Consider the following 25721-nt stretch of genomic DNA (forward strand, 5'->3'; position numbering starts at 1 on the left):
GAATCTACACCAAGAATCTTGAATCCATGCTCTCACTCTCGAACACTGAAGGGGTTGTCAACCCACCCACCACTACTCATGCACATAGTACACATCAAACACAAAAATCAACATACACGGAAGTTCTCTCAAAAACTTACCAAAACACCAGAGACCAACAAAACACAATATTGCTGCAGCTTACACAGTTCCCACAACACCCATGACACACAGTAACACCAGTGTCTCACCTACCAAGCCTGTAAGGCGTAACACTCAAAAAACAATTTTTCTTGCCATTGGAGACTCCATACGGATGTCCCCACTCACCAGTTTGGACAAGGAGAAAATCACGGTCAGCTGCTTGTATGGTGACAGGATTCATCAGATCATGCATGCACTCAGGTCTCTCAGCAGCAAGTACTATTATGACTCTGTCATAGTTCAAGTTGGAGTGAACAAACTGAGATATACCTCACTGGACTATATGAAGGGGGACATGATTGAGCTCTCTGAGTATGTGTCCCAGCAGGTATGCCCCTACCCTTGAGCCGCATACTAACCTCACCTAGAATGATTCCACAGTATAAACAAAAAAGACTGATTTCAATAATTGCCTTAGTTTTTTGTGTCGTTCAAAGGGGATCCCGTTTCTGTCAGCCTGGGAAGCCATGGTTGACAAACCTTGCTGTTTTGCCAGAAATGGTTTGCACCTGGCACCACAAGGCTTTCAGCTGCTGACAAAGGCTCCTGCCTCCCCCATAGTGCATTTTTTAGGCAAGGTCTCTAAAACAAATTTACCGACATGAAATTTGCCAATCATAACAAAATAAGGGTCATGCTGCTAAACGCTACGAGCTTAAACTAAAAACTGCACACCCTGGAAGCACTTCTATCACTGGAAGATGTAGATGTCTGTGCAGTCAAAGAAACCTAGTTCAAGACCTCAGAGAGTACCCCAGCCTTGCAAGGATACAATACCTTTCACACCTTCAGACACAAAATGAATGTGTGAGAACCAAAGGAGGCAATGTTTCTATCTATAGTAGAGATAAATTCACCTCCCATCTTGTCAGACTGGACAACTCCAAAGATTTACTCTACGTTCAGTTTACTTTGGGTAAGACCCCCATTCAAGTCATAGCCAATTACAGATCCCCCTCCATGAGTCACGATGTGCACGAAGCCACTTGACCAAACTGAAGTCAATCCAAATATTCCCACTCTGGTTATGGAGGATTTCAAATATCCCACTATTAACTGGGAAACCTACACTAGCCCTAACTCGCTAGAGCAAAAGCTTCTTGACTTTGTTAACTCAAATGCCCTGGAACAAATTGCCAATACCCTGACAAGGGGAACAAACATACTAGATCTGGTCCTCACTAACATGTCAAACAGATGCACTGCCGAAACTGTCAGCCTTTCATTAGTTAAATCTGACCACAAATCAGTCATCTTCGAGCTGGCAATAACACCAGAACTCACAAAGGGTGAAATCAGACTAAAAAACTTCACCAAGGCAAACTATACCCTCCTAGGTGAAGGTATAAATGCATTCCAAGCCCCACCCCCAGCTGGAAGTGGTAACTACACCAAAGCTTTCACTAAGCCCTGTACAATCAGTGTATAGAGTCAGCTGTACAAAAAAGAATCAAAGCCAGAGCCCCAAGTAAAAAAAAAAAACTGCCATAGTGGACACCCAGCATCAACAAACTTTAAATTAAGCACAAAACGTTGCTGTCCAAGAAAACAAAAGTGAGGCCCCAACAATGGAGAAGTACCTTCCTCAACCTCAACAGGCAAATAGTGCGACAGCCTTTGATCATTTGTAGTCGTTTAAAGCTGTTTTAAGTGTATTTGTTACTGTTTTTGCCTTATCTTTTAAAAAAAAGATTCCTTGTTTCTCGCCTTTCTAAGCTAGTATAGCCCAGTTTTCGGGCTAGGGCTGTGTTACAAGTTTCTGAGTTGCCCATACCTTACTTGGATAGAAGAAAGTTTCTCTGTTCGCCTGTGAGATAGGGGAGCTTTGAGCAGCCTATCTGTCCCTGGAGGAGTCGTTCCAGCTCAGTAGTTAGTAGTTTATTGGCCATTTTGGGCTAATTTCTCTCGCTTTCATTTCCCTGCTATAAAAACTGCGTTTGCACGGTTTTGTGCGCCGGGCAGTGCCGGTTAGCTAGGGTTAAATTATTCCTGGCTCCACTAAATCTCCTCTTCAGTTTTTCCCTAGAAACTAGTCTAACTCTCAACCTACACACTCAAAAAGCATCCTACAGCCCAGCACTTGCTCAGACCTAATAGCAAACAACTAATGTACCCAGACACTTGATTGCCCAGCAGGGCAAGGCTCTTTATTCACCCCTCACCAACCAAGTGACTGAGCAGCTCACCCTACTATTCAGGCATGACCAAAGGTCAATTTCAGGTGTACTCTCCAGTCCAGCTGGTGAATCTGGGTATCCTGAGGCAATGTTACAACTGCCTCATGTACACAGACAACCCTCTCCTCCTACCACAAAACACTAACATATGCGAGAGATACAATTATACAGCCAATCTGGAGGCTAAGCTGTCTCCACCCAAGACTGGAACAGACAGTCAAGAGAAGAAGGTTAACACTTGCACCACACCTCCAGCCACACACAAACCTATTAAACCAGCACTGGCAACAAATACACATAAATACACAAAATCATACTCAGAGGCTCTAAATAAAAACCTGCAAAAGCATCAGAGACTTCCATAGCAGACACCCAAACAACCTGCACCTCCCGTCACAAACCAGACAACACATAAAACACAAAATCAGTATGCCGCACAATCACAGCCCTTAAGGTGAAGTAACATACCTAACACACTAGTAACAGGTGACTCTATAGTCAGGCACACTGACATCCCACTCACTAGGCTGGACAAGCAGAAGGTTACTGTTAGCTGCCTATCAGGAGCCAGAATCTGCCACATAACACAAGCACTCAGGTCACTACGGAACAAGTACAAATATGACTCTGTCATTGTTCATGTAGGTGTGACTGACCCGAGACGTACGTCCCTGGACTACATGAAAAGAGACATGGAAGAGCTCTCTGATCATGTAGCCCAGGCTGGTATGACCCTGACCCTGAGTAGCATCATGCCCTCACCAAGAATGATACCTAAATAGAAAGAAAAAAATGATCAATTTCAACAATTGACTAAGCTTCTGGTATCATTCAAAAAGGATCCAGTGTCTGTCAGCCTGGGACAACATGCTCAAAAAGCTGCGTTGCTTTGCAAGAGACGGCTTGCATCTGTCACCCCTAGGCATTCAAATACTGGCCAAGGCTCTTGCTGCCCCCATAGTGCCTTTTTTTAGGCAAGGCTCAAACGTCAAACCCACCTCCGTAAACAGCACAATTAACAAAAAACTGAGGGTTATGCTACTCAATGCCAGGAGTTTAAATCTCAAAATGCACAAGCTCAAAGCACTCCTCAGTATGGAGAACGTCGACATCTGTGCAGTAATTGAAACCTCGTTCAAGGTTCCAGAGAGCACCCCAGCACTACCGGGCTACAACTCGTACCACATGTTTCGGCCACAGAACACGGACTGAAACACAAAAGGAGGGGGTGTATCCATATTCATCAAGGATACCGATACCTCCAGGTTAGTGGTGCAGCATGATACCTCTGAGATCATTCATGTAAAACTAACATGGGGCAAATCTTCAATGCAAATTGTGACCTACTACAGATCACCCTCCATGACCCAGGACCACCACTCCACCTTTCCGGAGACACTAGAAAACATGAAGGTCCTACTGAACACCCTGATATTGGACAATTTAAATTACCCTACCATTAACTGGGAAAACTATTTAAGTACAAACTCCCAGGCCCAGCGCTTCCTGGAATTCATCAACTCAAACGCCCTGGATCAGCTGGTAAACTCCCCTACCACAGGTGAAAACATACTGGAGCTGGTCATCACAAACATGGGCGACAGGTGTTCCACATCAGAGGTGAACCCGTCACCGGTTAGATCAGACCATAAACTAATCACTCTGGATGTCCACACCCCACCACCACCCCCAACTAAGGAAACCACAGTAAAAAACTTTTCTAAAGCAAACTTCACCTTATTTAAGACATAGGCGGTAAGTTTCACAGCCCCCATGTTAAAGGATAACGCTGCCCAAGATGCAGAAAACTTTAGAAATGCACTCTATGAGCACCTACAAGGATGCATGGATCATGGCATCCCTAGCAAAACCAAGACTCACTCCTCTAAGGGAAGGAAATCAGTCTGGTGGACCTCTGCCGTAAACAGGCTATACAATAGAAGGAGGAAACTAGTTCAGAAAAAAAAGCATCCCAAGAAGGAAAGACATCCCTGATCAGTATCAGCAAAACACTAAGGTCCCTCATAAAATCATCCAAGGCTAACTTTGAAAGAAAAATAGCCAATGATTCAAATGATAACCACAAAGTCTTCTTTAGCTATGTTAAAAATCTAAGTGGCAACTTGCAGATATGCACTGTACTAGTGCAAAATAGCACAAAATATACTGAACCTACTGATATTGCCAACATCCTGGCAGACAGATTCAGTGCAAACTTTACCCCCCTCTCACCGCCAAAAGGGCCCGCAACAATACCAGAAAAGTGTAGTGTCCCGGAAATCACAGACGCACAGGTGAAAATAGCCCTTTCAAAAGCCAAAAAATAGAAGTTATGTTCTTACCATAACGTTCCATGTTAGTTGTCTTCTTCTCGCCTTCTTCTTGCTGGATGGGTTCGGAGCCGACCTCGGCTCCGACTCGGCCTCTCTAAAAGTTCGAGAGCTGGTTCCACCGGCTCGAGGCTCCCCTTATATCCCACAATGCTAGGCGAGAGTTACCTCAGATCTCGTTTGTAAGCTAACCCCAGCTTATAATAGTAACAGTATAACTGTAAAACAGAATCCACCTCTAACAACAGGAAGAAAGAAGGGTGACCTACATCCTGAACCAGAAAATATGCATAATAGCATATGTCTAAGAAAGAGGTGGTAGAAAGAGAGGTCACAATCACAACTCCTCTAGGTCTGTCCAGGCCAGGGGAAGGAGGTGGGACGAAGAAGGCGAGAAGAAGACAACTAACATGGAACGTTATGGTAAGAACATAACTTCTATATGTTAAGTTGTCTATCTCGCCTTCATTCTTGCTGGATGGGACCGCGTCCCTAGCACCTTGTCCCGGGTGGCCTAACGGAACAGACTCCTGAGAACAGTGGAACCAAAGTTAGCTCTATGTCTAGAAGCTAAATCCAACTTATAATGAGAAATAAAAGTGTGAGGAGTAGCCCAAGTAGCTGCACAAATGGTGTCAATAGGCAGTCTGTCTTGGAAGGCTAAAGAAGTAGCCAAAGCTCTGGTAGAATGGGCTTTAGGTTAATTAGGCAATTTTTGTTGCCTAATCTCATATACCAGGGAAATCAAAGATGTTAGCCATCTGGATAATGATACCTTTGAGACTGAAAGTCCCTTTCTGCTTCCTCGCATAGGAGACAAACAGCTGATCAGATTTTCTGAATTGTTTTGTTCTATCCAAGTAGTACCTCAATTGACGATGAACATCCAGGCAGTGTAATTTTGTTCAGACCTATTGGAATACTCTGGAAAAAGACAGGAGGTCAATGCTTTGGTTTAGATTTGATGTCGAGACCACCTTAGGCAAAAAGGACGAGTTAGTTCGTAAGGATACTCTGTCCTTATGAAACAAAAGATAAGGAGGACGACAACTGAGTGCTTGAAGTTCTGAAACTCTTCTAGTTGATGTAATAGCTACCAGAAAGAGAGTTTTCCATGATAACAATTTCAAGGAACAGGAAGCTGCAGGTTCGAAAGGGGAAAGAATCAAAGAAGCAAGAACTAAATTTAGGTCCCAAGGAGAAGGAGGATTTCTTATAGGAGGTCTGAGAAGAAAAACTCATTTCAAAAAGGCTTTGCAAAGTTTGTGGGACATTAGGGCAGATTCAGAAATACCCACATGAAAGTTAGAAATAGCTGCCAATTGAACCTTAAGTGTAGATGGAGATGAACCTGCATGGAAGAGTTCAGCTAGAAAATCAAGGACTAGTTGGATGGAAGCGGTGAAAGGATCTATGTCCTTCCCTTGTGCCCAATATGAGAAGCGTTTCCACTTACTCAAATAAATCTTTAGAGTGGAAGATTTATGGGAAGCTATCAATATATCTCTGACAGAGTGAGATAATTGAGGAAGCCTGGCTACGGTTGGAACTGGAGGAACCAAGCAGTGAGGTTCAGAGAGGGGAGGGAGCGATGAAACTGACCCGACTGATGGATCAAAAGATCTGGAACTAGGTCCAGATTCCACGGTCGCTCCAAGAGAAAATGATGTAGAAAGGGGAACCACACTTGTCGAGGCCAGTAAGGAGCAATGAGGATCAAAGATGCCTTCTGAGCGATAGCTTTCTGAATTACTTGAGAGACCAGTGGGAAAGGAGGAATGCATACAGAAGTCCCGGGCCAAACTTGGACTAGAGCGCCTCTGCTGGGTTGGCCTGGTAAAGGGAATAGAGTGAAATATTCTCTGCACTTGCTGTTTTGGGGAGTAGCAAAAAGATCGCAGCAAGGCTGACCCCACTTGAGAAAAATTTCTCTCACTACAGAGTCTTTCAGAGACCACTCGTGAGGCATGAGAATAGCTCTGCTCAACTTGTCCAATGTGATTGGACTTCCGGGATGTGCGTTGCTATCAGAAAACGCTGAGAAGAAATCGCCCATTGCCACAGTCTGAGTGCTTCTCGACACAGGGGGTATGATCTGGTTCCGCCTTGTTTGTTGATGTACCACACTACAGACATATTGTCTGTCTGGATTGCAATTGTTCCCAAGGGAAGAGAGTCTTGAAGGGCTTGCAACGCTAAAAGCACTGCTCTCATCTCCAGAACATTTATGTGCAAGTGGCATTCGTTTGGCTGCCATGTGCCCTGGACTGTCCTGCCCTGATAATGCCCCCCCCCACCCGATCAGGGAGGCATCCGTTGTCAGTGTAGCAAATGGAGGAGGTGGAACAAAGGGTCTTCCCGACAGGAGCTGGGGGGAAGACATCCACCACGAGATGCTTTTTGCACGCGTGATCACAATGGTGTGAGACATTGGAAGTTCCTGATATGACCATTGAGTAAAAAGCATCCACTGAAGGATCCGCATGTGGTATCTGGCTAATGGAAGGAGAGGTATGGCCGCTGCCATGATTCCCAACACCTTTAGAACTAACCTGGCTTTGATTCTGTTGTTGTTGAGAAGGAGTGATACCAATTTGTGAATGTCTGATATCCTTTGGTGTGTTAGCCTTGCAGACATGTTTATAGTATCTAGATTTGCGCCTATGTAGGTAATAGTACAAAGGCGACAAAACAGACTTTTCGCAATTTATTGAAATACCCAGTTTTTGACAAATGCGAAAAGTATAATCTCTGGCCATCAGAAGGAGATGCTTGGTGGGAGCTGTGAGGAGCCAGTCGTCCAAATATGGAAACACCTGGAATCCTTGTCGTCTCAGGTGAGAAGCTACCACTGCCATGCATTTGGTAAACACCGGGGCAGTGGTGAGACCAAAGGGCAGGGCCCTGAACTGAAAATGACTGGTTCCCAGCCTGAAGCGGAGGAATCTTCTGGAGCCGCCTGTTCATTTTATGTGATAGTACGCATCCCGAAGGTCTATAGAGCACATCCAGTTTCCTTTGCCCAAAGGGGAAGGATGGATTGCAGCGTGACCATCCGAAATCTTGTTTTCTTGACTGATTTGTTCAAGACACTGAGATCCAATATCGGTCTCCAGTCCCCTGTTTTCTTTGGAACTAAAAGAACCTTGAGTAGATTCCGGATCCTTGTTGGTCTGCTGGCACTGGCTGAATTGCTCTTTTGCAAGCAGTTTTGAAATTTCCAAAGCTGCTAAATCCCTTTGAGCGGGTGGAACATCTGGAAGGGATTTTTGACTGATTTGGAAAGCGAAGAAAGGATAGAATAGCCTTCGAAATAATGGACTGTACCCATTTGTCTTGAGTCAGGGATAGCCAGGCTTCTGGGCACAGTGACAATCTTCCCCGACTGCCTCCAGAAGGGCAGTCGGGCAACACCTCAGGGGTGCTGAAAGGGCTTGTCAGGAAGGCTTCCCGATTGCCCTGGTTCTGCGGACCCCCTGCCCCTAGGGCGTCTACCATTGTTATTCCCACCTCTGCCTTTGGTAGGAACGACTCTGTCGTCAGGCGAAGTCCCTTGAGATTGTTTACGGAACCACATCTTTCCACCCTTCTGGCCTTTGTGGTAAGGCCTGGAAGGAGTCAACGGACTCCGACGCAGAAAGGGTCTTGCCATCAGTCTCGCACCTAGTCAGGGTTTCTTTCACTTGAGGACCAAAGAGAGATGATCCATCAAAGGGAGTTCGTGAAAGACGTCTTGAAAGGGTCCGCAAATTGCATAGCCGCATCCAGGCGTGCCTCGTGAGGCCACACCTGTCCCTCGGCTCTGCTCGCTCCATCAGCCGCGTAAGAAAGGAGGCATGGAGGAGTTGGATATGGAATTAAGGGTAGCCAGCTGCGTGTTCATCTTGTCTTGGAAACCCGCAGCTGTAGGATCCTTAACATTTCACTCGCTTCTTTGATCAAGTCCCTTTGAAGACGAGTGAAATGGCACAGGTAGTTCAGCGAACGCATGGTAAATGTCGCTGAGGAGAACATCCGCTTCCAGTACCTATCCATGGACCTAGATTCCTTGTTAGGTGGATGGACAGGTACTGAAGGATCAGCCAGTTCCTTCTTTGTGGCAGCAGCTACCACCATAGCATCCACAGAAACTCCTTTTGTTAAAAATTGCTTGTCTGCTGGAGCTGTGATGAACTTAGAGGGTCTCCTGGGAGTGGGGTCCACTGAATCAGGAGCCGTCCATGCCTTCTTAGCAACCACCTGCATGAGGGGGTCGAAGGGGACACCCAGGAGGTGGAAGGACGAGAGCCAAACGCCTCAAGATACACAGATTCGTCCTCCGAAGGGTTGAGGGCTGGCCAATTTCCCTCTGTTTCAGGATCTCCAGAATGTCTGCAAATGAGACATCTTCAGAAGGGGAACGGGGGGAACCCTCAGAATCATCCAAATCTGTGTCTGACGTGATGGACTCAGGTGAGTCAATGTGTTTCCTCTTACACTTCCTCTTCCGAGGGGCTCTTCTGCCAAATCAGGAGAGGCCTCGGAAGAGGATGAAATCCCCACAGGGGCTCCTGAGGAGCTGGCCTCTGCGGTCCGGGATGAGGGAGTGAGTCGACTTACCCTGAGGCAGCATAGGAGGAGGGGCGGACGGAGCCGACTGTGGAGTAGAGCCAGGCTCTAACACACTCCGCATGACCTCGAATGCACCCTGTCAGGCAGAGCCAGAGGTCCCCGCTCCGAGGAGCTAAGAACCCTCGGCACCGACAGTGATGGCTCCGAGGTCGATGGAGCCGAACTCACCAGCGCCAAGCCCCGAGAGGGAGAGGGGGTCGGACAAGGGTCCGATGCCACTCACCCCTCGAGCCGACGAGGGAAGTCCGGCCGAGATTCTTCCAAAGAAGAAAGCGGAGCCGGCAGCGGGCCGAAGACAATTGTATCGGCTCCGGCGTAACCACAGTCTCGGTTCCGACGACCCGGCTCAACTCAAAGAGTCAAGGAGGAAAATGTTGATGGACGGGGCAGGCATCGACTGATGAGTCGGGCTCTGAAGCATCTGGGCTAGTGCCTCGGACTTAAGTAGTTGACTCACTACCCTCTGAAGGTCATGATCCGACAGCCTCGATGACCTAGAGGAGTGAGACCTTTGGCTCCGTTCAGACAGCAGGGGAGATCCTGGAGCCGAATGAACGGAGCCAAGAGATGGTGACCTGACCTCTTCCTAGTTGTCGGGTCCGATGGTCTGGTCGGAGCCGACACGGGAAACTCAATAACCTCGGCTCCGGCGAGCCGAGGAGCCACAGAAACTGTGGACTGAGACTTATCGGCACCAGCCGGAGCCGATAAAGGCAAAGGTTGAGCAACCTGAGGTCTCGGCTCAGAAGCCGGAGCCGAAGACCTCGATGCCTTAGAGGGCTTCCCTGTTGAAACAGACAGGGAATCCTCTGGCTTCAGTAAGCCTCTAAGAATTAATTTATTTTTTCTTTCCTGCAGGACCCTGGGGCTGAAGCCATGGCACACAGCACAGGAGTCCTGCAGGTGCAAAGGCCCCAGACAATAGACACAAGAAGTGTGAGCGTCTGTCAGAGACATTTTCTGACAGCACGCATCACACTTCTTGAATCCGGAGACCTTTGCTTCTTTAGACATTTTTTTAACTGACAGGTGTACACAAACACGCACACAAACACACAAGTTATACCCTGTCAGGAAAACACAATAAAATTAGTAGTAATACTAGTATTTAAGAACTACAATAAACTAGAATAACTACAAAAAACACACACACTCCACTAGGGAAGGGAAGGCCTAAAGGCCCAATGGAAGAACCAAAGGTTCTTGGGGAAAGAAACGGAATATATTTAGGGTAGGGAATAAAGTTATCTAACCTACACTAACTAAGTAAGAAAATTAACTTAAAGGGGTTTTAAAGACTCATTTTTACCAGAAAAATAGTACTCACCAGGAACCGGTAGAAACAACCAACCTCGAAGCTGTAGCGGCAAACGAGATCTGAGGTAACTCTCGCCTAGCATTGTGGGATATAAGGGGAGCCTCGAGCCGGTGGAACCAACTCTCGAGCTTTTAGAGTGGCCGAGTCGGAGCCGAGGTCGGCTCCGAACCCATCCAGCAAGAATGAAGGCGAGATAGACAACTTAACATCATGGTGTCAGTGGGGCCAGATAGTGTCCCAGGCTGCATCTTGCACAAACTACAGAATGAACTAACCCCCCACCTAAACATGCTGTTCAACTTCAGCCACTCCACAGGCTACATGCCCATAGAATGGTGCACATCAACGGTTATTCCACTCCACAAAGAAGGGACCACAACTGACCCTGGTAACTATCACCCCATAAGCCTGACTAGCCTGGTCTGCAAGGCTATGGAGTGAATCATCATGGAACTCATTAACAAAGATATTGGGAATGTCCAAACACTTGACCAGACCCTGTTCAGCTTTGTTAAGGGCAGATCATGCCTACTAAACCTGGTTGACTTCTTTGAGACAGTCACCAGGGCCGTAGACGAGGGAAAGGTTGTTCACACAACCTACCTTGACCTCGCCAAGGCTTTCAACACCATTTCCGACTCGGGTATTACAGAAAAACTCACCAGCCTGAACATAAACCCCTACATCATGAGGTGGGTTGCCAAATGGCTTACAGACAGAACTCACACAGTAAGAATGGCAGGTTCCAGTTCCAACTCTAAACCAGTCACAAGTGGTGTCCCGCAAGGTTCAGTCCTGGGACCCCTACTGTTCAGCATATACTTCTCAGAAGTACAGGCAAACACAGGAGGACTATGGCTAACCAAGTTCGCCGATGACTGCAAACTGGGAGCCATAATTGACTCTCTGGCTGACACGAACATCCTCCAAAAGGGCTTTACTGAGATGGACACCTGGTGTCAAAGTCATGGCCTCAAGCTAAATGCCAAACAAATGCATAGTCATCTCATTTGGGAAAAACAGAACACCCATGAATTACCACATAGGTGGCAGTCCCCTTAATACAGAAGAGGTAATAAGAGATCTGGGGACCCAGGTAGATAGTAATCTCTCCTGTGTGCCAAAGTAGTTAGGACATCCTTCTATGTGACCCATCTAATTACTAAAGGGTTCGCATCTAGAAATAAAGAGGTTATAGTGCTCCTCTACTCATCACTCATCAGATCCATCAGAGTACAGTGCCCCATTTGGGATGCACCTCACATGACACTTCCAACAGCTGGAGAGACCACAAAAGTACCTCACCAAGAGGATTACTGGCCTCAAACATATGTCCTATGCAGCCCGACTGAAAAAACTCCGGCTGTACTCAGTGGCATATTACTTACTCAGAGGTGATCTCTGCCTGACTTACAAAGCCATGTCCAACTTAGAATTGATGGACATGCTCCACCTAAAGAAATCCAAGTCACTGTGAGCCACGCACTCTATTGAGCTAAACCTCGCCACAACAATAAATAGAACATGCTGGAGGGATAGATTCCTGTCACAGAGACTCCCCATGCTTTGGAACAAAATTCCAAACTACATTAGGCAGAGCCTCTCAGTAATACTCTTCAAGAGAAACCTTGACGAGTGGATGGTTAACAGAAAATACACCCCTGGGATCACTTCATTGGATCTGCTTGACAAAGGATCAGTTAATTAATCAATGGGGCGGCAAAGGCCGACACACTCTGGCTAGGCTTATAAATGCCCTTGGGCAGATAGCCTAGTACCTACCTTTGAACCTATAAATAAGACAACATGTCAAATCCTCTAAGGGTTTCTTTGAGAAAAAATTAGCAAGCCCAACTAGAGATAACCATAAGGCCTTTTACAGCTATATACTTAGCCTAGAAGGTAGGATATAAGCTTGTGCAGAACTAGTGACTAACAGTATCACACATGCTGATCCCACAAAGATAGCAACCCTGCTAGTGGATAGGTTTGGTGAAAATTTCACTCCCTTATCCCCTTCTAACTTATCTATCACAAACCTTCCCCCAAACTTCACCTCTACCCTACATATATGAAAAGCAGGTCATTAAACCTTTGTCCAAGGCAAAAAACACAGCTTCTATGGAACCAGGTGGCATCCCAGGCTGTATTCTAAATAGGCTAAAACATGAACTAGCATCACTATTAAGTACACTTTTCGATCATATCCTAACCACAGGCTTTGTTCCTGTGGAATGGAGAACAGCAACAGTTATTCCCCTCCACAAAGGTAGCCTAGCAACAGACCTAGGAAACTGCAGACCCATAAGCTTGATCAGTCTTACCTGTAAGGCCATGGAACATATCATTATGGATCTCATAAATAAAGGCATAGGTGACCTCCAAACCCTGGATCCAACCTAATTCATCTTCATCAGAAGCAGATCCTGTCTGTTAAAGCTGATGGATTTCTTCAAAAATGGGACCAGGGCCACTGACAAGAGCAGATCTGTGCACACACCATACGTCGACTTGGCAAAGGTATTTGACACAATCCCACACTCAGGCATTACGGATAAGCTTAGCAAACTTAGAAGTTATGTACTCACCATAACGTTCCATCTGAGTAGGTGTATTCATTTGTCTGCAACCTGTGGGTTATGGATCCGATATCGGATCCGAACCGGCATGGTTTACCAGCTATGGATCCAAGCTCTCAGCTCCTCCCCTCACCCATAATGCCCTGCTCTCCCCTCATGACCTCAGATCGAGTTTGCCAACAGCAAGAACACCCTGAAAAGGGTAAAACATCATATGCAGGAAACTGAAAGGCTAGGGGTATAGGAGGGCGGGATGGTTGCAGACAAATGAATACACCTACTCAGATGGAACGTTATGGTGAGTACATAACTTCTAAATCTGAAGTAGGAGATTCATTTGTCTGCAACCTGTGGGACAGCGTCCCCAGCTACCTAAATCTTGGGCGGCCATCATGGAAGGATATTCCGGAGCACCGCAGAGCCAAAGGATGCTCTACCCCTAGATGTAAGATCCAACTTGTAGTGGGAAATAAAAGTATGAGATGAAGCCCACGTGGCTGCTGCACAAATATCATCTAGAGGAATCCTAGCCTTAAAGGCTGCCGAGGTAGAGACTGACCGGGTTGAATGGGCATGAACACCCTCCGGTGCGGGCCTTCCCGAAGCTTGATAAGCCAATAAGATACATTGTGAAATCCAGCGAGATAATGTGACTTTAGAAATTGGTTTGCCCAAATTAAATTTAGCAAAGGAAATGAACAACTGGTCGGATTGCCTATGACCAGCCGTCCTGTTTAGATAGAATCTAAGTTGCCTGTGAACATCTAAGGAATGAAGCTTGTATTCACCTTTGTTTTCATACTTCAGAAAGAAGACAGGGAGGTTAATGGATTGATTAATGTTTGCTTCAGAAGCTACCTTAGAAGAAAGGACGGGTTGGTCCTGAGGTAAACACGGTCCGGATGAAAGACCAAGTAAGGAGGTTTAGCTGATAATGCTTGAAGCTCTGAGACTCTCTTGGCCGAAGTAATGGCTACTAAGAAGGCGGTCTTGAAAGATAAGAATTTCAGATCTACCGTAGCCGCCGGTTGAAGGCGGTCAAGGCCTGGAGAACTAAGGAAAGGTCCCAAGGAGGAACCGCTTGCTTTACCGGGGGCCTGAGAAGAAAAGTACCTTTAAGGAAAATCTTACATAACTTGGCCGACATCAGTGGATTGGAGTCATGACCAATGTGATAATGAGAAATTGCCGCAAGTTGTACTTTGACCGTGGAACTGCTGGCACCATCATTAAAAAGAGTGGTTAAAAAATCAAGCACCAAAGGGAGAGGAACTGTGAAGGGGTTTAGGCCTTGCCGCTCCGCCCACAAAGAGAACCATTTCCACTTGCTGCGGTAGACTTTCCTAGTGGATGGCTTATGAGCTGCCACCAGGATGGCCTTAACAGGGGACGAAATACCGGGAGTCCTGATCAAGAGTGGAACTGGAGCAGCCAAGCAGTCAGCTTCAGGTTGTCCAGGTTCGGAGGAGATAAGTGGGATGGATGAGATATCAGATCCGGAATGGGATCTAGAATCCAAGGAGGATTCACTGAGTGAGACCTTAGGAAGGGGAACCAGATCTGTCGAGGCCAAAATGGAGCAATGAGAATCATTCTGCACCCCAACCGAGAGGCTTTCTGAAGAACTTGGAGCATCAGAGGCAAGGGGATAAGCATAAAGAAGACCGGGTGGCCAAGCATGCACCAGAGCGTCTCTTGGGGAACCTCCAGGAGGAGGTATCAGAGTGAAAAAACTGTCGCACTTGGTGTTTGAGGGAGAGGCAAAAAGATCGCAACAAGGAGTTCCCCACCGTGCAAAGATGCGTTCCGCTACCTGAGTATTGAGAGACCACTCGTAAGGGGTGAGAATGGTGCGACTGAGTTTGTCCGCCAGGAAGTTGGACCGACCCGGAATATGCGTTGCTATGAGAAAGCGGTTGGTGGAGATTGCCCATTCCCACACTCTCATGGCTTCTCGACAAAGAGGGTAAGACCTGGTTCCTCCTTGCTTGTTGATATACCAGACAACAGACATGTTGTCCAATTGAATCGCAATTGTTCCCAAGGGAAGAAAGGCCTGAAGTGCTAGCAACGCTAAGAGCACTGCTCTCATCTCTAGAACGTTGATATGCAGTAAGGTCTCTGAATCGTTCCACGTGCCCTGGACCGTCCGGCCTGCAAATGCCCCCACCCGAGGCGGAGGCGCCCGTGGTCACGGTGGCGAGAGGGGGAGAAGCACAAAACGGGCGGCCTCCGTGGAGATCTGGAGAGTGTAGCCACCACAGGAGGGACCGCTTGCAAGCCTTGCTGATCGCAATGGGATGATGCATAGGAAGAGCAAGATACGACCACTGAACTAGGAGTGTCCATTGACGGATGCGCATATTGAACCTGGCGAGAGGAAGAAGCGCTATTGCTGCCGCCATGGACCCTAGGGCCCTCAGGACCAACTCCGCCGGAACTGAGCTTGAGTGGAGAATGGCCCACACCTGGAATTGCAGATTTTGAACTCTGTCCGCAGTGAGGAAGGCTTTTAATCTCCTTGTGTCTAACCTGGCACCTATAAAATCTATGAACTGCGTGGGTGCTAGGTTGGATTTTTTTGTGTTTATTGTGATGCCCAGACAGGGAGCAAGCTGGAGAAAGGAGTCTCGCGCCAATAGTAGTAGATGCCTTGTTGAGGCGGTGAGAAGCCAGTCGTCCAGGTAGGGAAAGACCTGTACCCCCTGAAGCCTCAGGTGGGCCGCTACCACTGCTAATACTTTGGTGAACACCCTGGGGGCTGTGGCGAGACCAAAGGGAAGGACCTGGAATTGGTAGTGACTGGCTCCCAGCCGGAAGCGGAGAAACCTCCTGGAGCGCCTGTCCATTAGTATGTGGTAGTACGCATCCTTGAGGTCTATGGAGCACATCCAGTGATTTTCTCCCAGAAGGGGGAGAATAGACTGCAATGTGACCATTCGGAACTTCTCCTTGGGAACTGCCAGGTTCAAGAGTGAAAGGTCTAAAATTGGTCTTAGATCCCCCGTCTTTTGGCACTAAAAGAACCTGGAGTAGAACCCTGATCCGATCTGGTCTGGGGGGACGGGCTGGATGGCTCTTTTCTTTAGCAGATGGCCAATCTCTGCCAAAGCGGCCTCCCACTGACCGGGTGGAGCGTCGGGAGGGACTTCAATTTTGGCAAATGAAGAAAGGGTATACGGTATCCTCTGGATATGATCTGGAGGACCCAGCGGTCTGATGTTATGGACTCCCATGCCGCTAGGTGCTCCGAAAGACGTCCCCGACTGCCTCCAGAGTGGAGCAGCCGGGCAACCCTCAAGGCTGCTGCGGGCCGTTCAGAGAAGGTTCTCTGGACCCGGTTCCTGGGAGCCCCTCTGCCCCTAGGGCGGCGTCCTCCTGTCCTCCTCTGCCACGGAAGGACTGGTTGTCCGGAGCAGACTGAGATTGCTGTGACTTCCGGAACCACATCTTCTTCTGTCCCTTTTGGTTCCTAGAATAGGGCCTCTGGGGAGAAGAGAAGCGGATTCCGACGGCAGACAGCATCTTCCCGTCCTTCTCGCTCTGGGTCAAAGTGTCGCGAACAGTTTTGCCAAAGAGGGCAGAACCATCAAGGGCGTTAAATGACGCTTGAAGGGCTCTGAGAAATCGCAATGACGGAGCCAGGCCTGACGTCTAGTAACTAGGCCTGCCCCTGCTGCTCTAGCGGCACCTTCCGTAGCAAGGGACAGTAGCCGCATAGAGGTATTGGTGACGGACCTGAGAGTGGCCATGCGGGTGGAGTGCAGCACTTTGTCCTCCTCCGACATGGACTCTGGGGGGGATGCAGCGTATTCTTTAATAAGATCGCGCTGCATCCTAATCACGTGTGCCAGATAGTTCAGCCCTCACTGAGAAGGCCGCTGAACTAAACATCCGCTTCAAGCGGTCCATCATCCGAGACTCCTTGCTCGGGATGGACTGAGGACTCTCCTGAGCAAGTTCCCTCTTGGTGGCCGCCGCCATCAACATGGCATCTACCGGAGGCCCCTTACTCCAATGGGCATGGTCAGCCGGGGGACTGAGAATATGGTCGGGCCTTTTAGGGATTGGCTCCACGGTGTCCGGTTCCTTCCACGCCCTGGTGGTAATGAGGTCCACCAGGGGGTCGGCAGGAGGGGACACCCAAGAGGTAGACGGGCCCGCTTCAAATGCCTCCAAGAACACGGACTCGTCCGAGGAAGACTTGGGGCAGACCACCCCCCCTTATGCGGAGCATTTCCATGATGTCTCCAAATGAGACATCCTCGGGGGGTGACCATGGGGAGCCTTCCCCTTCCTCCAAATCCGTGTCTTCTGTGAGAGACTCGGGGGAGTCAATGTGCCTCCTTTTGCACGTATGTTTGCGGGGAACATCCTCTGGGGGCTGTCAGAGGACTCCTAACAGTAACCTGTTCCAGGGGAACAGCTTGGGCAAAGGAGCGGGCTGTCCCAAGGGCCGGATGGTGGAAGCCTGACCCAGTGCAGAGGGAGGCGGGACGGGCGAAGCAAGTGCCGGGGTCCGGAGACCTTCAACAGGGCCCTCTCCACTACATCAAAAGCCGGGAGCCGACCTCGACCAAAGGATCCGACAATCGGCTCCCTCGGATCCGAGGTGGATCGGAGCCAGCGCGGCGCCGGATCCGAAGGCAGTGCGCTCCGACACAGACGGCGCCGAAGAGCACTGATCCCCGGATCCGGCTCGGATCCAGGCTCCGAGGTCGGATCCGAAGCACTCGAGGGCAGGGTCGGATCCGGTACCAGTACTATCGGAGCCGACCCACCCCTCGGCTGCTCGGCTCAACTGCTCGAACCCGGTAGCGGGTCGGAGAAGGAGCAATTGGCTTGAAAAAGGGGTCGAGCTCCCAGAGGGGGAGGCAAGAGCACTCCCATCTGCATCTGGGCCTGGATGAACCTTCTCATCATCCGTCCAGATCAGCGCCTGACAGGCTATAAGTTGATCTCGACGAGGCTACCGAGGTAGGCCTTGAGTGCCTCCTCGATAGCCTCGATGGAGATCGGGTCTCCTCCTCCTCAGGTCCCGGTGAAAACACACAGGAGACCGGAGCCGAGGAGGGGAGAGCCAGCAGACAAGGAGGCCGGGGGAGAAGCCCGCTTGGCTGGCGGGCCGAAACAGAGGTCTCGGCCCGCCGCTTATGGTGCTTCTCCCTCCGGTCCTTCTTTCTAGCTTTCCTCTCCTCCGAACCACTACAGGGAGGTTGAGTCCCAGGAGGGGGAGCCGGAGAGGAGACAACCGTAGGAACGGTTACCCCCGAAGGAGCGGAGGCCAGAGCCGAGTCCGGTGGCAAAAGACCTGCCAAGACAAGCTTGGACCTCCGCTCCTTCAATGCCCTGGGGTTGAACCCTGCACAAATGGAACATCCAGAAGTGAGGTGTTCAACCCCAAGGCATCTAACACACCGAGTGTGGCCATCAGCCGGGGAAAGCTTATGGCCACACTCGGAGCACTTGGAGAACACAGCTTTGGGTTGTTCAGACATCCCAAAACCAAAAAAAGTTACTTAAACTAAAATAAAGCAAAGTAACTAAACCACACAGGCCCCAAACACACACTACGCTACCAGCGAGGGGAGGGATAAGAAAATTAAATTTTTAAACACTAAAAGTATAATTAAGTAATAGGGAAACCTAAACTTCCACACAACTTTCACACAAAAAATCAAAATTTAGCACTTTAAATACTGAAAAAACTGCACTTAGCTGAAGAGCTTAGGAACACAAATCTGGTCACCAGCGTGGCAAACGAGATCTGAGGTCATGAGGGGAGAGCAGGGCATTATGGGTGAGGGGAGGAGCTGAGAGCTTGGATCCATAGCTGGTAAACCATGCCGGTTCGGATCCGATATCGGATCCATAACCCACAGGTTGCAGACAAATGAATCTCCTACTTCAGATTGAATGTTAACCCCTTTGTTGTAAGATGGGTTGCCGACTGTCTCACAAACCGGACACGCACTATCAAAGTGGGTGACTCCACATCAACCAGCAGACCTGTCATCAACGGGGTGCCACATGGGACATTGCTGGCTCCCTAGTGTTTCATATACACTTCTCAGAAGTTCAAGTCAAAACTAAGGAGCTGTGACTGACCAAGTTTGCGGATTACTGAAAAACTGGGTGCAGTTACTGAATTCCCAAATTATGTCAGTATACTCCAGGACCATAGGAAGTTATTAGGCTGATGGCTACAGGGCCATTACAAGCATAGCCAAGTTCTACCCTTATTTCCATGTTCAGCACCTATTGCCCCTATCCAAGAGGGACACAGGTGGAACCCCCCTGGGTGAATTTACGGTTACCCATCCAATCATCCAGACTGCATTTGAAGAGGACCAATGAGGTGCTGTGTTTGACATGAAGTGGGAGTCTGTTCCAAAGGGGTGGTAACCTCTGGGAGATAAATATGCCCCTCCAGCAGGTTCGATTAATGTCACATACCAGGTTAAGTTCTTCAGAGCGAGTAACCTGTGTACAATTTGTCTTACGGATATGCAGCATTTCCAATAAAGCAGGGTCAGAGATTGCCTTGTATGCAAGGCAGAGATCACCTCTGAGTAGTCTATATGAAACAGAATAAAGTGACAGTGCTTTCAGATGCTCCACATAAGAGAGATAGTAAAGAACTTGGATTTTCCTTGTAAGGAACCTTTGTGGTCTCCTCAATTGCTGAAGGTGCTTGGAAAGGTACATACCAAAAAGGGCACTGTACTCAATTATTGGCCTGATGAGGGAGGAGTACAGGGAGGTTATAACTTATTTTTTTTCTGGAGGCAATGCCCTTACTTATGAGATGAGCATTATAGAATGCCCTTTTTATCACTGTGGAGACATGGTGGTCAAAAGTAAGGTTGCTGTCAACCTGTGTGCCCAGGTGTCTCACCACTGAGTGCATACTTAAGGTGCTGCTATTGATGTGGTAGCTAACAGGAACATCGCTCTTACTGAAAGGGATGATGATACTTTTTTGCATTGAGTTTAAGGCTATGATTTTGGCACCAATCATTTGTTTGTGTAAGACCCTCTTGTAGGAGGTTGACATAATTTGGAGATTCTATGACCACTCCCAGTTTGCAGTTGTCAGCAAACTTTGTCAGCCATAGACCTTTAATTTTTGCTTGTACTTAGGAGAAATAGATTCCAAACAGTAGAAGTCCCAGGACTGATCCCTGTGGAGCACCACTGGTTACAGATCTGCTGCTGGAGGTGGATTCCCCTATTTTGACAATATGGGTTCTATCAGTGAGCCAGTTAGCGACCCATCTAACAGTATAAGGGTTGATACCAAGCTGGGTGAGTTTGTCAATGATGCCTGAGTGGGGGATAGTGTCAAAAACCTTGGCTAAGTCTAGGTAGGCTGTATGCACAGATTTCCCCTTATCCAGGGCTTTGGTGACTGTCTCAAAGAAGTCCACCAGGTTTAACAGGCATGATCTCCCTTTGACAAATCCAAACTGAGTAGGGTCAAGTATTTGGAGATTACCTTATATCTTTGTTGATAAGGTCCATGAAAATTTGCTCCATGGCTTTGCAGATAAGGATAGTCAGGCTAATAGGTCTATTGTTCCCAGGGTCAGTGGAAGCACCACCTTTGTGCAAGGGAATAATGGTGGCCATTTTCCATTCAGCTGGGACAACGATGGTGCTTAGACTTTGATTGAAAAGAGTACCCAGTGGTGTTGCCCATGTAGGACACAGCCTGGGATGTTGAGGTCTCATAGATGCTGTGTTTTTGGCCTTACAGAGGACATTTATGACCTGCTTCTTAGAGATATGAGGTAGGGGACAGGTGGTAGGGATGTCATGGGGTACGTTTGGTGGGGACAGGGGAGTGAAGTTTTCACATAACCTAATGGCCAACAGGTTATCTATGTCCACAGGCTCAGTATATGTGGTATCATTAACTACTAGTTTGGCACAAATCTGGGCAACAACTGGTGTCGTAGTTTCAGTCTCAAACTGAATGCAAAGAAATGCATCATCATTCCCTTTGGCAAAAACAATGTCTCTTCACACTATCAAATCAACAACAATACCCTAAGTACCCACAAAGTGGTAAGGGATCTGGGATCACAAATTGGCTGTGACCTTAACTTCGACCACCATGTGTCTACTGTAGTAAGAAAGGCTTTCTCTGTAGCACATTTGATTACTAAAGACATCACCTCGAGAGCAAAGCAGGTTATAACCCCTCTATACTCAACACTAATCTGGCCCATAATTCAGTATAACGCCCTGTTCGGCGGGTACCATGTAAAGCACCTGCAGCAACTGGAGAGACCTCAGAGGTTTCTAACAAAAAAGATCATGTGCCTTACACAGAAGGACTAAAGTCCATGTTACTATACTCTGTATTGTACAGACTTCAAAGGGGAGACTTATACCTAGCTTACACAGCAATCTCAGACCCAAACCTAATGAACTTGCTGTATATCCATAGATCAAATGGGACTAGAGCTACCCATTTCAGAGACCTAGATATAGCCTGCAACCTAAATAGGACATGCTGGGGGGAAGATTTGTCTCCCAGCAACGTTCGCGTCTTTGGAATAGACTACCAATTCATGTAAAACAGTGCACCTCTATGGCACAGTTCAAGAGGAATCTGAACGAGTGGATGGTGTACCATAAATTCTTATTGAGGATAGTGCCCACAACCCTCCTAGATATGGGCAGTCATTACTAAATGCAATCCTGATATCTATGGTATTACATTGGGATGAAATGGCTAGGCTTAAAATGACCTCTGGGTCAATAGCTTGGTAAACTCCTATGATCCTATTAAAAATTGGAGACAGTAGAGTGTTTGAGGAAAATGATTATTCACTGCACATCTGGCAAATGAGAAGCAGATTTATCCGAAAAATCACGGAATGTTGAGAGGCAGGTGTGAGATTCAAGCTGCTATATCTAGCTGTTTTCAGAATATTTTCTTGGGGGATCAGTCATTTTTTTTTTTTTTTTTTTTTATTTAGTACAGGTAAAGGAGGAAATGCAAAAGTTTGTCCAACAAAAAAATGAGCCAACAAACAGAAGGGGACTCTGCAGCTCATTCTTATGATAATAAAGCTCACGGAAAGCTTCCAGTGTGACAGAGTTGTGTCTCCGCTTCTTGGATGGTCACCACAGCACTCCATGTAGTCCTGCAATCTTAAGTTGTCTCATTTCCATGTGTCTCTCACTTGCTACCTAGATTTTAATAAAAAAATCACAATCTTGTGATTTCCAAGTTCCCAATCTAGTGATTCAGGAACCTCTTTGATATATACATTCATCCTTTATGACCTGTTTTCATTATCAGTCAAGATTGCACTCATTGCATTCATGGTGTGCCTCTGTCATAGCCACCTTCTCTTTTAAATCCAAAGTTTCACCAACTATTGACTAGGGAGCATCTCTGAGTCTTGATAGCACTTTCTTCCCTTCTACAAATTTCTTGTTGTGCCCACTGACATTCTCCTCCTGTTACCCATTCATTTTTTTGAAATTCCACAAAGATAACATTCTGGTTCTAATCTTGCTGCTTCTGGGATTATATTTTTCACTTTCGGTGGCCATTGTAAAACTTATTGTTGGCACTGCACTAAGAGTTTGTTTGCCACTATTAATTGTTTTATTTCACTTCAACACACAATATCATGTACAGTATTTCACAAGCATTATGATTTTTCCTTTCTTAGAGGGATTACCAACTTTAACTTGCAATTTTCTTACTCAACGTTTGAGAAGAAAGAAAACTGGCTGCATACTACCCAACATCTTTCCAGAAGTCTGAATTGGGGGAAATTTTCACCTACTACAAGGTCATGTGTTAAATTAGGTGCCAAAGCTATATGATGTAGTACTTAGCCAACCTGAATTTCTGTATGTGTTATGGGATACTGTTTTATTTTTCAATTAATACATATTACTTCTACCTTTACCTTTTCATATGTTTTATGTTCACAGACAAAAGTTACCCTAATAAATGTGAACATGCTTCCAGTATCTAGTAGTCCTTTCTAATCCACCAACAGTCTACATCTGGCTAACTTAGTAGTGGCACAGTAACAATTCTGCTGCTCTAGCAGTTATTTTATCATTTTCTCTTTCATGGCCAACATGTAGATTAGAAATTACATTCTTTCTAAAGCCCAACATTTATAATTTTATTACCATTTATTATTTTGTTACGTATAGCATTCTGGTTACTTGTTAAATAATATTTAGCAATATGTCACTCCTTCCCAAATTGTTTTCAGATTTTTGATAGTTCACTGATATCTGCTCATTGTTAGATACAGGCTTGGCTCTAAACAGTGCTTTATTAACTGAAAGCCTTTAAGTTGCTGCTGTTTAATCATTTAAGTGGGTCCAACTCTTTGCGTCTTCATTTTTTCTATTTTTATTTATTCTCTAGTGATCTGGTTAGGCCCACTAGTCTAGTGGCCTCTTTTCAGGGGACACCTAAGGTGGTATTTATACTACTGGAGTAAATATGGCCAGAGAATCAAGGACCTTTCCCTCCTTTTTTCAATTCTGGCATAGGGGATGTAAGCAAAATATTTTTGTAAGCATAAAAAAGCGGATGGTGTGAACAAGAATATGATTTTGTAGGGATATTATGGGAAAGAATATGTTGGTATGAGGAAAGGCTTGATAAATGCTTTGGGTGATATGGAAAATCTGGAATGAAAGTTTAAGAGGGCATTCTGTAATGTTTTATAAAAGATGATTTTTTTCCAGACATTTTGGAAAGGACAAGATTTGGGTTATGGAAAAAAGGGTGGAGTAATGATTAATTAAATTATGTTTTGTAGTTTGACAGACTGAGGAGTTATGCCACTGTACATGTATACTGCATATATTCAAAATATTAATATTTTAAATAATGTAAATACCATGTGCAAATATTTAAATAGTTGTAAAATAGTGTAACTTTATGTAAACTGCATGTGTGTTACATAAATAAAAAAATACTCTTTTTGATAGGTGTCATGGGATCTTTTATATCCGCCTGACCTACCACCAACTCAGGCAGAGGGGAACTCGGTTTAGTTTCTCATCCAAAGGATGTCCTCAAGGAATTTAGCACACCAGGCCTGTCATTCAGTGACTGCTTCTTTGAGTTCTTGCAAACTCATATTCATTATTTCAGCAATGTTGTCTATCTAACTTCACCTCTGCCACCTCACTTCTTTTGCTTTCAGTTTTTCCAGTTTCTACTGAATTTTGTCTTCACATTATTTTATCAAGCTATTTGAGTTTTATTTTGCTGTCAGACATCTCAGTGAACAGTCTTAGTTTATTTCCATAAGTATTAACTGGCTTGATCTTCTTATTCTACACAGTTCTCCAAAGTTTTCTCCTACAACACCTTTTAAAAGCATTTATTTTCTGGTGTGTAACCATACTTATAATTCAACTCTTACAACCTTATGTTATTACTTGAAAAAACATTGCTTTTATCAAATGAAACTTTGGTGGCAATGTGGTAGCTTTGCCGCTTAAAATGTTACTCAGATTTATGATACAGCTTTCCTTCCAACAAACAAGTTTCTTTTAAATTCATATCTGCAGTCACTAACTGTAAAGATCTTTGAGCCCTGGAAAACAAAATCAGTTACTACTTCCACTGCTTACCCAATCTATTTGCAAACATTGATAATGCTAAATGACTTAATTTTAGTTTTGTAAATTTTTTTTGGTCCTCTTGAACCTCCTTGATACCAGTGCGGTCATGTCCCATGTCTACTCAGGGTCTACCACCATCCTCTTAACTCCCCTAACCCAAGACTTGTTCCTGTGTTGCTGTGGCTGGTTGTAGATCATAAGGACATCCTGGGGGCTAGGCCATCTGTGCTTCAGTTTAGTGTTTTTTTTTTTTTATATGCACTATCAACTCTTCCTCTTCCATACCCCCCCCCTATGCTCACTGGTAGTGTCCAAGGGCACCTCTCCTCTTTGCACCACACCTCCCATTTAGGGAATGTCATCAGCAAGGACCCTCCCCCCTAGGACAGGCACATCCATTCCTCCCTGCTACTATATTAGTCACCTGAGCTGATAACTGAACCCAGGTTGGCTAGGCTGTAGTTAGGGCTTTCTCCCTCTATACCACTGGAGCAGCCTAGATTTTTTTAACGTTGAGCAGCAAGACATGTTTTGCACTTTCTCCTTTTACCTTCATTAACAGACTCTTCATATCTTCTTCACTTTTAACCATCAGAGTGATATTATCTGCCGATCTGAGGTTAATGTTTCTCCTGGCAATTCTGATTCCAGCATCCATTTGGTATAACTTAGCTTTTGCTATCATATATTCAGTGTATAACTTAAGTAGGAACACAATATACATGCTTTTAGCACTCTTTTACAATCCTGAATCAGTCAGTTATTCCAAAATTAGTTCTTTGTATTGCTTATTGGTCTGCACAGAAACTCCTCAGCAGGCAAATAATGTGATCCAATATCTTCATTTCTCTAAGAAATTGCCACAGTTTGTTATGATCAACACAGGCAAAGGCTT

Source organism: Protopterus annectens, chromosome 4.part1, assembly GCF_019279795.1.
Source record: "Protopterus annectens isolate FY-2018-M chromosome 4.part1, PAN1.0, whole genome shotgun sequence".
Classification (NCBI taxonomy): Eukaryota; Metazoa; Chordata; order Ceratodontiformes; family Protopteridae; genus Protopterus; species Protopterus annectens.